Source organism: Lithobates pipiens, unplaced genomic scaffold (genome assembly GCF_037356315.1).
Source record: "Lithobates pipiens isolate NorthernLeopardFrog02 unplaced genomic scaffold, aLitPip1_a1.2 Scaffold_18, whole genome shotgun sequence".
In the NCBI taxonomy this organism is placed as follows: domain Eukaryota; kingdom Metazoa; phylum Chordata; class Amphibia; order Anura; family Ranidae; genus Lithobates; species Lithobates pipiens.
The window spans coordinates 624,862,661-624,875,247 of NW_027507758.1; positions in this window are offsets into that span (position 1 = coordinate 624,862,661).

The window sequence follows — 12,587 nt, forward strand, 5'->3', positions numbered from 1 at the left end:
TCCCATGACTCCTCCCACCATCATGTGACTCCTCTCACCACCCTCCGACTCCGCCCACCATCCCGTGTCTCCGCCCACCATCCCGTGACTCCTCCCCCCGCGTGACTCCTCCCACCATCCCCTAACTCCTCCCACCGTCATGTGACTCCTCCAACCACCCCGTGACTCCTCCCACCACCATTGCGTGATTCCTCCCACCACCCCGTGACTCCTCCCACCATCATTTGACTCCTCCCACCATTGCGTGACTTCTCCCACCACCATTGCATGATTCCTCCCACCACCCGTGACTCCTCCCACCCCCATGTGACTCCTACCACCATCCCATAACTCCCCACTGTTGTTTGACTCCTCCCACCACCCAGTGACTCCTCCCACCATTGTGTGGCTAATGGCCTGTATTATTAGAGGGGGGAGGGGACACCTATTTTCATGGCCTGTATTATTACAGGGTGGAGGGGATACCTATTTTCATGGTCTGTATTATTAGAGGGGGAGGGGATACCTATTTTCATTTTATTTCCTATTTTGTGGTGCGGTTCCTCCGTTCCAGCCTATGAGGTCAGTTCACCAATCGCCCCCTGACAGATCTACCCCTACAATAGGGGGGGGGGGGGCAGAGACGTCCCTCCCAGTGGGAGTGTCTGGGGTCTATTGTAGAATTGATCGCTGTAGGTGGTGAATGATTCTAACCAACCAATGTCTTCTGCCGCACCACAGGCCCCACCCCTCTTCTCTCTCCTCCAATAGACATCTCACACCCCAGTGACATTAAATGGAAGGGCACAGCCTTCAATGGTATTGCATGGCTCCTCCCACTTCATTATGGTTTCCTTTTCTCCTGTCACCTGACTGCACCCATTGAGTTGACTCCTCCCGCCATTGCGTGACTCCTCCCACCATCACGTGACTCCTCCCACCATCCCGTGGCTCCTCCCACCGTCCCGTGACTCCACCCACCACTGTGTGACTCCTCCCACCATCACTGGACTTCCATATCCCGTGACTCCTCCCACCATCCCGTGACTCCTCCTCCCGCCATCCCGTGCCTCCTCCTCCCGCCATCCCGTGCCTCCTCCGCCATCCCATGACTCCTCCCACCACCGTGTGACTCCTCCCACCACGGTGTGACTCCTCCCACCACACGTGACTCCGCCCACCATCACGTGACTCCTCCCACCATCGTGTGACTCCTCCAACCACCCCGCGACTCCTCCCACCACCATTGCGTGACTCCTCCCACCACCCTGTGACTCCTCCCACCACCGTGTGCCTCCTCCCACCATCCCGTGACTCCTCCCACCACCCCGTGACTCCTCACAGCATCCTGTGACTCCTCCCACCACCGCGTGACTCCTCCCACCATTGCGTTCTTCCTCCCACCATCACGTGACTCCTCCCACCATTGTGTGACTTCTCCCCCTCCCACTATCCCGTGACTCCTCCCACCCCACGTGACTCCTCCCACTATCACATAACTCCTCCCACCCCACGTGACTCCTCCCACCATCAATGGTATTGCATGGCTCCTCCCACTTCATTATGGTTTGCCTTTTCTCCTGTCACATGACTGCACCCACTGGTCTGACTCCTCCCACCACCCCTGCCTCCTTCCGCCATCGCGTGACTCCTCTCACCACCTCGTGACTCCGCCCACCAACCCTTGACTCCTCCCACCCCCACGTGACTCCTCCCACCATCCCATAACTCCTCCCACCACATGTGACTCCTCCCACCGTCGTGTGACTCCTCCAAACACACTGTGACTCCTCCCACCATTGTGAGACTCCTCCCACCATCGTGTGACCCCTCCCATCATTGCGTGACCCCTCCCACCATCCCATGACTCCTCCCACCACCCCGTGACTCCTCCCACTATCACATAACTCCTCCCACTGTTGTGTGACTCCTCCCACCATCAATGGTATTGCATGGCTTCTCCCACTTCATTATGGTTGGCCTTTTCTCCTGTCACATGACTGCACCCACTGGTCTGACTCCTCCCACCACCCCTGCCTCCTCCCACCATCCCGTGACTCCTTCCACCGTCGTGTGACTCCTCCAACCCCCCCGTAACTCCTCCCACCATTGCGAGACTCCTCCCACCACCATTGCATGACTCCTCCCACCACCATGTGACTCCTCCCACCACCCGGTGACTCCTCCCACCATCATTTGACTGCTCCCACCATCGTGTGACTCCTCCCACCATTGCGTGACTCCTCCCACCACCATCCCGTGACTCCTCCCACCACCACGTGACTCCTCTCACTATCACTCCTCTCACTCCTCCCACTGTAGTGTGACTCCTTCCACCATCAATGGTATTGCATGGCTCCTCCCACTTCATTATGGTTTGCCTTTTCTCCTGTCACATGACTGCACCCACTGGTCTGACTCCTCCCACAATCCCATGACTCCTCCCACCATCATGTGACTCCTCTCACCACCCTCCGACTCCGCCCACCATCCCGTGTCTCCGCCCACCATCCCGTGACTCCTCCCCCCGCGTGACTCCTCCCACCATCCCCTAACTCCTCCCACCGTCATGTGACTCCTCCAACCACCCCGTGACTCCTCCCACCACCATTGCGTGATTCCTCCCACCACCCCGTGACTCCTCCCACCATCATTTGACTCCTCCCACCATTGCGTGACTTCTCCCACCACCATTGCATGATTCCTCCCACCACCCGTGACTCCTCCCACCCCCATGTGACTCCTACCACCATCCCATAACTCCCCACTGTTGTTTGACTCCTCCCACCACCCAGTGACTCCTCCCACCATTGTGTGGCTAATGGCCTGTATTATTAGAGGGGGGAGGGGACACCTATTTTCATGGCCTGTATTATTACAGGGTGGAGGGGATACCTATTTTCATGGTCTGTATTATTAGAGGGGGAGGGGATACCTATTTTCATTTTATTTCCTATTTTGTGGTGCGGTTCCTCCGTTCCAGCCTATGAGGTCAGTTCACCAATCGCCCCCTGACAGATCTACCCCTACAATAGGGGGGGGGGGGCAGAGACGTCCCTCCCAGTGGGAGTGTCTGGGGTCTATTGTAGAATTGATCGCTGTAGGTGGTGAATGATTCTAACCAACCAATGTCTTCTGCCGCACCACAGGCCCCACCCCTCTTCTCTCTCCTCCAATAGACATCTCACACCCCAGTGACATTAAATGGAAGGGCACAGCCTTCAATGGTATTGCATGGCTCCTCCCACTTCATTATGGTTTCCTTTTCTCCTGTCACCTGACTGCACCCATTGAGTTGACTCCTCCCGCCATTGCGTGACTCCTCCCACCATCACGTGACTCCTCCCACCATCCCGTGGCTCCTCCCACCGTCCCGTGACTCCACCCACCACTGTGTGACTCCTCCCACCATCACTGGACTTCCATATCCCGTGACTCCTCCCACCATCCCGTGACTCCTCCTCCCGCCATCCCGTGCCTCCTCCTCCCGCCATCCCGTGCCTCCTCCGCCATCCCATGACTCCTCCCACCACCGTGTGACTCCTCCCACCACGGTGTGACTCCTCCCACCACACGTGACTCCGCCCACCATCACGTGACTCCTCCCACCATCGTGTGACTCCTCCAACCACCCCGCGACTCCTCCCACCACCATTGCGTGACTCCTCCCACCACCCTGTGACTCCTCCCACCACCGTGTGCCTCCTCCCACCATCCCGTGACTCCTCCCACCACCCCGTGACTCCTCACAGCATCCTGTGACTCCTCCCACCACCGCGTGACTCCTCCCACCATTGCGTTCTTCCTCCCACCATCACGTGACTCCTCCCACCATTGTGTGACTTCTCCCCCTCCCACTATCCCGTGACTCCTCCCACCCCACGTGACTCCTCCCACTATCACATAACTCCTCCCACCCCACGTGACTCCTCCCACCATCAATGGTATTGCATGGCTCCTCCCACTTCATTATGGTTTGCCTTTTCTCCTGTCACATGACTGCACCCACTGGTCTGACTCCTCCCACCACCCCTGCCTCCTTCCGCCATCGCGTGACTCCTCTCACCACCTCGTGACTCCGCCCACCAACCCTTGACTCCTCCCACCCCCACGTGACTCCTCCCACCATCCCATAACTCCTCCCACCACATGTGACTCCTCCCACCGTCGTGTGACTCCTCCAAACACACTGTGACTCCTCCCACCATTGTGAGACTCCTCCCACCATCGTGTGACCCCTCCCATCATTGCGTGACCCCTCCCACCATCCCATGACTCCTCCCACCACCCCGTGACTCCTCCCACTATCACATAACTCCTCCCACTGTTGTGTGACTCCTCCCACCATCAATGGTATTGCATGGCTTCTCCCACTTCATTATGGTTGGCCTTTTCTCCTGTCACATGACTGCACCCACTGGTCTGACTCCTCCCACCACCCCTGCCTCCTCCCACCATCATGTGACTCATCTCACCACCCCGTGACTCCGCCCACCATCCCGTGACTCCTCCCACCGTCGTGTGACTCCTCCCCCCACCATTGCGAGACTCCTCCCACCACCATTGCATGACTCCTCCCACCATCATTTGACTCCTCCCACCACCGTGTGACTCCTCCCACCATTGCGTGACTCCTCCCACCATCGCGTGACTCCTCCCAACACCATCGCGTGACTCCTCCCACCACCATTGCGTGACTCCTCCCACACCCTGTGACTCCTCCCACCATCCAGTGACTCCTCCCACCACCCCGTGACTCCTCCCAGCATCCTGTGACTCCTCCCACCACCGCGTGACTCCTCCCACCATTGCGTTCTTCCTCCCACCATCGTGTGACTCCTCCCCTCCCACTATCCCGTGACTCCTCCCACCCCACGTGACTCCTCCCACTATCACATAACTCCTCCCACTGTTGTGTGACTCCTCCCACCATCAATGGTATAGCATGGCTCCTCCCACTTCATAATGGTTTGCCTTTTCTCCTGTCACATGACTGCACCCACTGGTCTGACTCCTCTCACCACCCCGTGACTCCGCCCACCATCCCGTGACCCCTCCCACCCCCGCATGACTCCACCCACCATCCCATAACTCCTCCCACCCGCGTGTGACTCCTCCAACCACCCCGTAACTCCTCCCACCATTGCGAGACTCCTCCCACCACCATTGCATGACTCCTCCCACCACCCTGTGACTCCTCCCACCATCGTGTGACTCCTCCCATCATTGCGTGACCCCTCCCACCATCCCGTGACTCCTCCCACCACCCCGTGACTCCTCCCACTATCACATAACTCCCCCCACTGTTGTGTGACTCCTCACACCATCAAGGGTATTGCATGGCTCCTCCCACTTCATTATGGTTGGCCTTTTCTCCTGTCACATGACTGCACCCACTGGTCTGACTCCTCCCACCACCCCTGCCTCCTCCCACCATCATGTGACTCCTCTCACCACCCCGTGACTCCGCCCACCAACCCGTGACCCCTCCCACCCCCGCATGACTCCACCCACCATCCCATAACTCCTCCCACCCGCGTGTGACTCCTCCAACCACCCCGTAACTCCTCCCACCATTGCGAGACTCCTCCCACCACCATTGCATGACTCCTCCCACCACCCTGTGACTCCTCCCACCATCATTTGACTCCTCCCACCATCGTGTGACTCCTCCCATCATTGCGTGACCCCTCCCACCATCCCGTGACTCCTCCCACTATCACATAACTCCCCCCACTGTTGTGTGACTCCTCCCACCATCAATGGTATTGCATGGCTCCTCCCACTTCATTATGGTTGGCCTTTTCTCCTGTCACATGACTGCACCCACTGGTCTGACTCCTCCCACCACCCCTGCCTCCTCCCACCATCATGTGACTCATCTCACCACCCCGTGACTCCGCCCACCATCCCGTGACTCCTCCCACCGTTGTGTGACCCCTCCCCCCACCATTGCGAGACTCCTCCCACCACCATTGCATGACTCCTCCCACCATCATTTGACTCCTCCCACCACCGTGTGACTCCTCCCACCATTGTGTGACTCCTCCCACCATCGCGTGACTCCTCCCACCACCATCGCGTGACTCCTCCCACCACCATCGCGTGACTCCTCCCACCACCATCGCGTGACTCCTCCCACCACCATCGCGTGACTCCTCCCACCACCATCGCGTGACTCCTCCCACCACCATCGCGTGACTCCTCCCACCACCCTGTGACTCCTCTCACCACCCCGTGACTCCGCCCACCATCCCGTGACCCCTCCCACCCCCGCATGACTCCACCCATCATCCCATAACTCCTCCCACCCGCGTGTGACTCCTCCAACCACCCCGTAACTCCTCCCACCATTGCGAGACTCCTCCCACCACCATTGCATGACTCCTCCCACCACCATGTGACTCCTCCCACCATCATTTGACTCCTCCCACCATCGTGTGACTCCTCCCACCATTGCGTGACTCCTCCCACCACCATTGCGTGACCCCTCCCACCATCCCGTGACTCCTCCCACCACCCCGTGACTCCTCCCACTATCACATAACTCCTCCCACTGTTGTGTGACTCCTCCCACCATCAATGGTATAGCATGGCTCCTCCCACTTCATTATGGTTTGCCTTTTCTCCTGTCACATGACTGCACCCACTGGTCTGACTCCTCCCACCACCCCTGCCTCCTCCCACCATCATGTGACTCCTTCCACCGTCGTGTGACTCCTCCAACCACCCCGTGACTCCTCCCACCACCCGTGACTCCTCCCACCATCATGTGACTCCTCTCACCACCTCGTGACTCCGCCTACCATCCCTTGACTCCTCCCACCTTCGCGTGACTCCTCCCACCATCCCATAACTCCTCCCACTGTTGTGTGACTCCTCACATCGTTGTGTGACTCCTCCAAACACCCTGTGACTCCTCCCACCGTCGTGTGACTCCTCCAAACACCCTGTGACTCCTCCCACCACCCCGTGACTCCTCCCACCATCCTTTAACGCCTCCCATCATCGTGTGACTCCTCCCACCATTGCGTGACTTCTCCCACCACCATTGCGTGACTCCTCCCGCCATCCTGTGACTCCTCCCACCACCCAGTGGGAGTGTCTGGGGTCTATTATAGAATTGATCGCTGTAGGTGGTGAATGATTCTAACCAACCAATGTCTTCTGCCGCACCACAGGCCCCACCCCTCTTCTCTCTCCTCCAATAGACATCTCACACCCCAGTGACATCAAATGGAAGGGCACAGCCTTCAATGGTATTGCATGGCTCCTCCCACTTCATTATGGTTTGCCTTTTCTCCTGTCACCTGACTGCACCCATTGAGTTGACTCCTCCCGCCATCGCGTGACTCCTCCCACCATCGCGTGACTCCTCCCACCATCCCGTGGCTCCTCCCACCGTCCCGTGACTCCACCACCACTGTGTGACTCCTCAGACCATCACTGGACTTCCATATCCCGTGACTCCTCCCACCATCCCGTGACTCCTCCCGCCATCCCGTGACTCCTCCTCCCGCCATCCCGTGACTCCTCCGCCATCCCATGACTCCTCCCACCACCGTGTGACTCATCCCACCACTGTGTGACTCATCCCACCACTCGTGACTCCGCCCACCATCACGTGACTCCTCCCACATCCCGTGACTCCTCCCACCACCCCGTCACTCCTCCCACCACCCCTTGACTCCGCCCACCATCACGTGACTCCTACATCCCGTCACTCCTCCCACATCCCCTGACTCCTCCCACCACTGTGTGACTCCTCCCAAACTCCTCCCACCACCGTGTGACTCCTCCCACCACTGTGTGACTCCACCCACCATCGCGTGACTCCTCCCACCACCGTGTGACTCCACCCACCATCGCGTGACTCCTCCCACCACCATCGCGTGACTCCTCCCACCACCATCGCGTGACTCCTCCCACCACCATCGCGTGACTCCTCCCACCATCGCGTGCTTCCTCCCACCATCCCATGACTTTTCCAACCACCCAGTGACTCCTCCCACCATCATGTGACTCCTCCCACCGTCGTGTGACTCCTCCCCCACCATTGCGAGACTCCTCCCACCACCATTGCATGACTCCTCCTACCATCATTTGACTCCTCCCACCACCGTGTGACTCCTCCCACCATTGCGTGACTGCTCCCACCATTGCGTGACTCCTCCCACCACCATTGCGTGACTCCTCCCACCACCCTGTGACTCCTCCCACCACCCCGTGACTCCTCCCACCACCCCGTGACTCCTCCCAGCATCATGTGACTCCTCCCACCACCGCGTGACTCCTCCCACCATTGCGTTCTTCCTCCCACCATCGTGTGACTCCTCCCCTCCCACTATCCCGTGACTCCTCCCACTATCACATAACTCCTCCCACTGTTGTGTGACTCCTCCCACCATCAATGGTATAGCATGGCTCCTCCCACTTCATTATGGTTTGCCTTTTCTCCTGTCACATGACTGCACCCACTGGTCTGACTCCTCCCACCACCCCTGCCTCCTCCCACCATCATGTGACTCCTCTCACCATCCCGTGACTCCGCCCACCACCCCGTAACTCCTCCCACCATTGCATGACTCCTCCCACCACCCCGTGACTCCTCCCACCACCCTGTGACTCCTCCCACCATTGCGTTCTTCCCCCCACCATCGTGTGACTCCTCCCCTCCCACTATCCCGTGACTCCTCCCACCCCACGTGACTCCTCCCACTATCACATAACTCCTCCCACTGTTGTGTGACTCCTCCCACCATCAATGGTATAGCATGGCTCCTCCCACTTCATTATGGTTTGCCTTTTCTCCTGTCACATGACTGCACCCACTGGTCTGACTCCTCCCACCACCCCTGCCTCCTCCCACCATCATGTGACTCCTCTCACCACCCCGTGACTCCGCCCACCATCCCGTGACTCCACCCACCCCCGCATGACTCCACCCACCATCCCATAACTCCTACCACCGTCGTGTGACTCCGCCCACCATTGCGAGATTCCTCCCACCACCATTGCATGACTCCTCCCACCACCATGTGACTCCTCCCACCATCATTTGACTCCTCCCACCATCGTGTGACTCCTCCCACCATTGCGTGACTCCTCCCACCGCCATTGCGTGACCCCTCCCACCTTCCCGTGACTCCTCCCACCACCCCGTGACTCCTCCCACTATCACATAACTCCTCCCACTGTTGTGTGACTCCTCCCACCATAAATGGTATTGCATGGCTCCTCCCACTTCATTATGGTTTGCCTTTTCTCCTGTCACATGACTGCACCCACTGGTCTGACTCCTCCCACCATCATGTGACTCCTCTCACCACCCCGTGACTCCGCCCACCATCCCGTGACTCCTTCCACCGTCGTGTGACTCCTCCAACCACCCCGTAACTCCTCCCACCACCATTGCATGACTCCTCCCACCACCCTGTGACTCCTCCCACCACCCTGTGACTCCTCCCACCATCGTGTGACTCCTCCCACCATTGCGTGACTCCTCCCACCACCATCCCGTGACTCCTCCCACCACCACGTGACTCCTCTCACTATCACTCCTCTCACTCCTCCCACCGTCGTGTGACTCCTCCAACCACCCCGTAACTCCTCCCACCATTGCATGACTCCTCCCACCACCCCGTGACTCCTCCCACCATCATTTGACTCCTCCCACCATCGTGTGACTCCTCCCAACATTGCGTGACCCCTCCCACCATCCCGTGACTCCTCCCACCACCCCGTGACTCCTCCCACTATCACATAACTCCTCCCACTGTTGTGTGACTCCTCCCACCATCAATGGTATAGCATGGCTCCTCCCACTTCATTATGGTTTGCCTTTTCTCCTGTCACATGACTGCACCCACTGGTCTGACTCCTCCCACCACCCCTGCCTCCTCCCACCATCATGTGACTCCTCTCACCACCCCGTGACTCCGCCCACCATCATTTGACTCCTCCCACCATCGTGTGACTCCTCCCACCATTGCGTGACTCCTCCCACCGCCATTGCGTGACCCCTCCCACCACCCCTGCCTCCTCCCACCATCATGTGACTCCTCTCACCACCCCGTGACTCCGCCCACCATCCCGTGACTCCTCCCACCCCCGCATGACTCCACCCACCATCCCATAACTCCTACCACCGTCGTGTGACTCCTCCAACCACCCCGTAACTCCTCCCACCATTGCGAGACTCCTCCCACCACCATTGCATGACTCCTCCCACCACCCTGTGACTCCTCCCACCATCATTTGACTCCTCCCGCCATCGTGTGACTCCTCCCACCATTGTGTGACTCCTCCCACCGCCATTGCGTGACCCCTCCCACCATCCCGTGACTCCTCCCACCACCCCGTGACTCCTCCCACTATCACATAACTCCTCCCACTGTTGTGTGACTCCTCCCACCATCAATGGTATTGCATGGCTCCTCCCACTTCATTATGGTTTGCCTTTTCTCCTGTCACATGACTGCACCCACTGGTCTGACTCCTCCCACCACCCCTGCCTCCTCCCACCATCATGTGACTCCTCTCACCACCCCGTGACTCTGCCCACCATCCCGTGACTCCTTCCACCGTCGTGTGACTCCTCCAACCACCCCGTAACTCCTTCCACCATTGCGAGACTCCTCCCACCACCATTGCATGACTCCTCCCACCACCATGTGACTCCTCCCACCACCATGTGACTCCTCCCACCATCATTTGACTCCTCCCACCACCCTGTGACTCCTCCCACCACCACGTGACTCCTCTCACTATCACTCCTCTCACTCCTCCCACCGTCGTGTGACTCCTCCAACCACCCCGTCACTCCTCCCACCACCCCGTGACTCCTCCCACCACCCCGTGACTCCTCCCACCACCCTGTGACTCCTCCCACCATCATTTGACTCCTCCCACCATCGTGTGACTCCTCCCACCATTGCGTGACTCCTCCCACCACCATTGCATGACTCCTCCCACCACCATGTGACTCCTCCCACCATCATTTGACTCCTCCCACCATCGTGTGACTCCTCCCACCATTGCGTGACTCCTCCCACCGCCATTGCGTGACCCCTCCCACCATCCCGTGACTCCTCCCACCACCCCGTGACTCCTCCCACTATCACATAACTCCTCCCACTGTTGTGTGACTCCTCCCACCATCAATGGTATTGCATGGCTCCTCCCACTTCATTATGGTTTGCCTTTTCTCCTGTCACATGACTGCACCCACTGGTCTGACTCCTCCCACCACCCCTGCCTCCTCCCACCATCATGTGACTCCTCTCACCATCCCGTGACTCCTTCCACCGTCCCACCATTGCGAGACTCCTCCCACCACCATTGCATGACTCCTTCCACCACCCTGTGACTCCTCCCACCACCCTGTGACTCCTCCCACCATCATTTGACTCCTCCCAACATCGTGTGACTCCTCCCACCATTGCGTGACTCCTCCCACCACCATCCCGTGACTCCTCCCACCACCACGTGACTCCTCTCACTATCACTCCTCTCACTCCTCCCACCGTCGTGTGACTCCTCCAACCACCCCGTAACTCCTCCCACCATTGCATGACTCCTCCCACCACCCCGTGACTCCTCCCACCATCATTTGACTCCTCCCACCATCGTGTGACTCCTCCCACCATTGCGTGACTCCTCCCATCGCCATTGCGTGACCCCTCCCACCATCCCGTGACTCCTCCCACCACCCCGTGACTCCTCCCACTATCACATAACTCCTCCCACTGTTGTGTGACTCCTCCCACCATCAATGGTATAGCATGGCTCCTCCCACTTCATAATGGTTTGCCTTTTCTCCTGTCACATGACTGCACCCACTGGTCTGACTCCTCCCACCACCCCTGCCTCCTCCCACCATCATGTGACTCCTCTCACCACCCCGTGACTCCGCCCACCATCCCGTGACTCCTCCCACCCCCGCATGACTCCACCCACCATCCCATAACTCCTACCACCGTCGTGTGACTCCTCCAACCACCCCGTAACTCCTCCCACCATTGCGAGACTCCTCCCACCACCATTGCATGACTCCTCCCACCACCATGTGACTCCTCCCACCATCATTTGACTCCTCCCACCATCGTGTGACTCCTCCCACCATTGCGTGACTCCTCCCACCACCATTGCGTGACCCCTCCCACCATCCCGTGACTCCTCCCACCACCCCGTGACTCCTCCCACTATCACATAACTCCTCCCACTGTTGTGTGACTCCTCCCACCATCAATGTTATTGCATGGCTCCTCCCACTTCATTATGGTTTGCCTTTTCTCCTGTCACATGACTGCACCCACTGGTCTGACTCCTCCCACCACCCCTGCCTCCTCCCACCATCCCGTGACTCCTTCCACCGTCGTGTGACTCCTCCAACCCCCCCGTAACTCCTCCCACCATTGCGAGACTCCTCCCACCACCATTGCATGACTCCTCCCACCACCATGTGACTCCTCCCACCACCCTGTGACTCCTCCCACCATCATTTGACTGCTCCCACCATCGTGTGACTCCTCCCACCATTGCGTGACTCCTCCCACCACCATCCCGTGACTCCTCCCACCACCACGTGACTCCTCTCACTATCACTC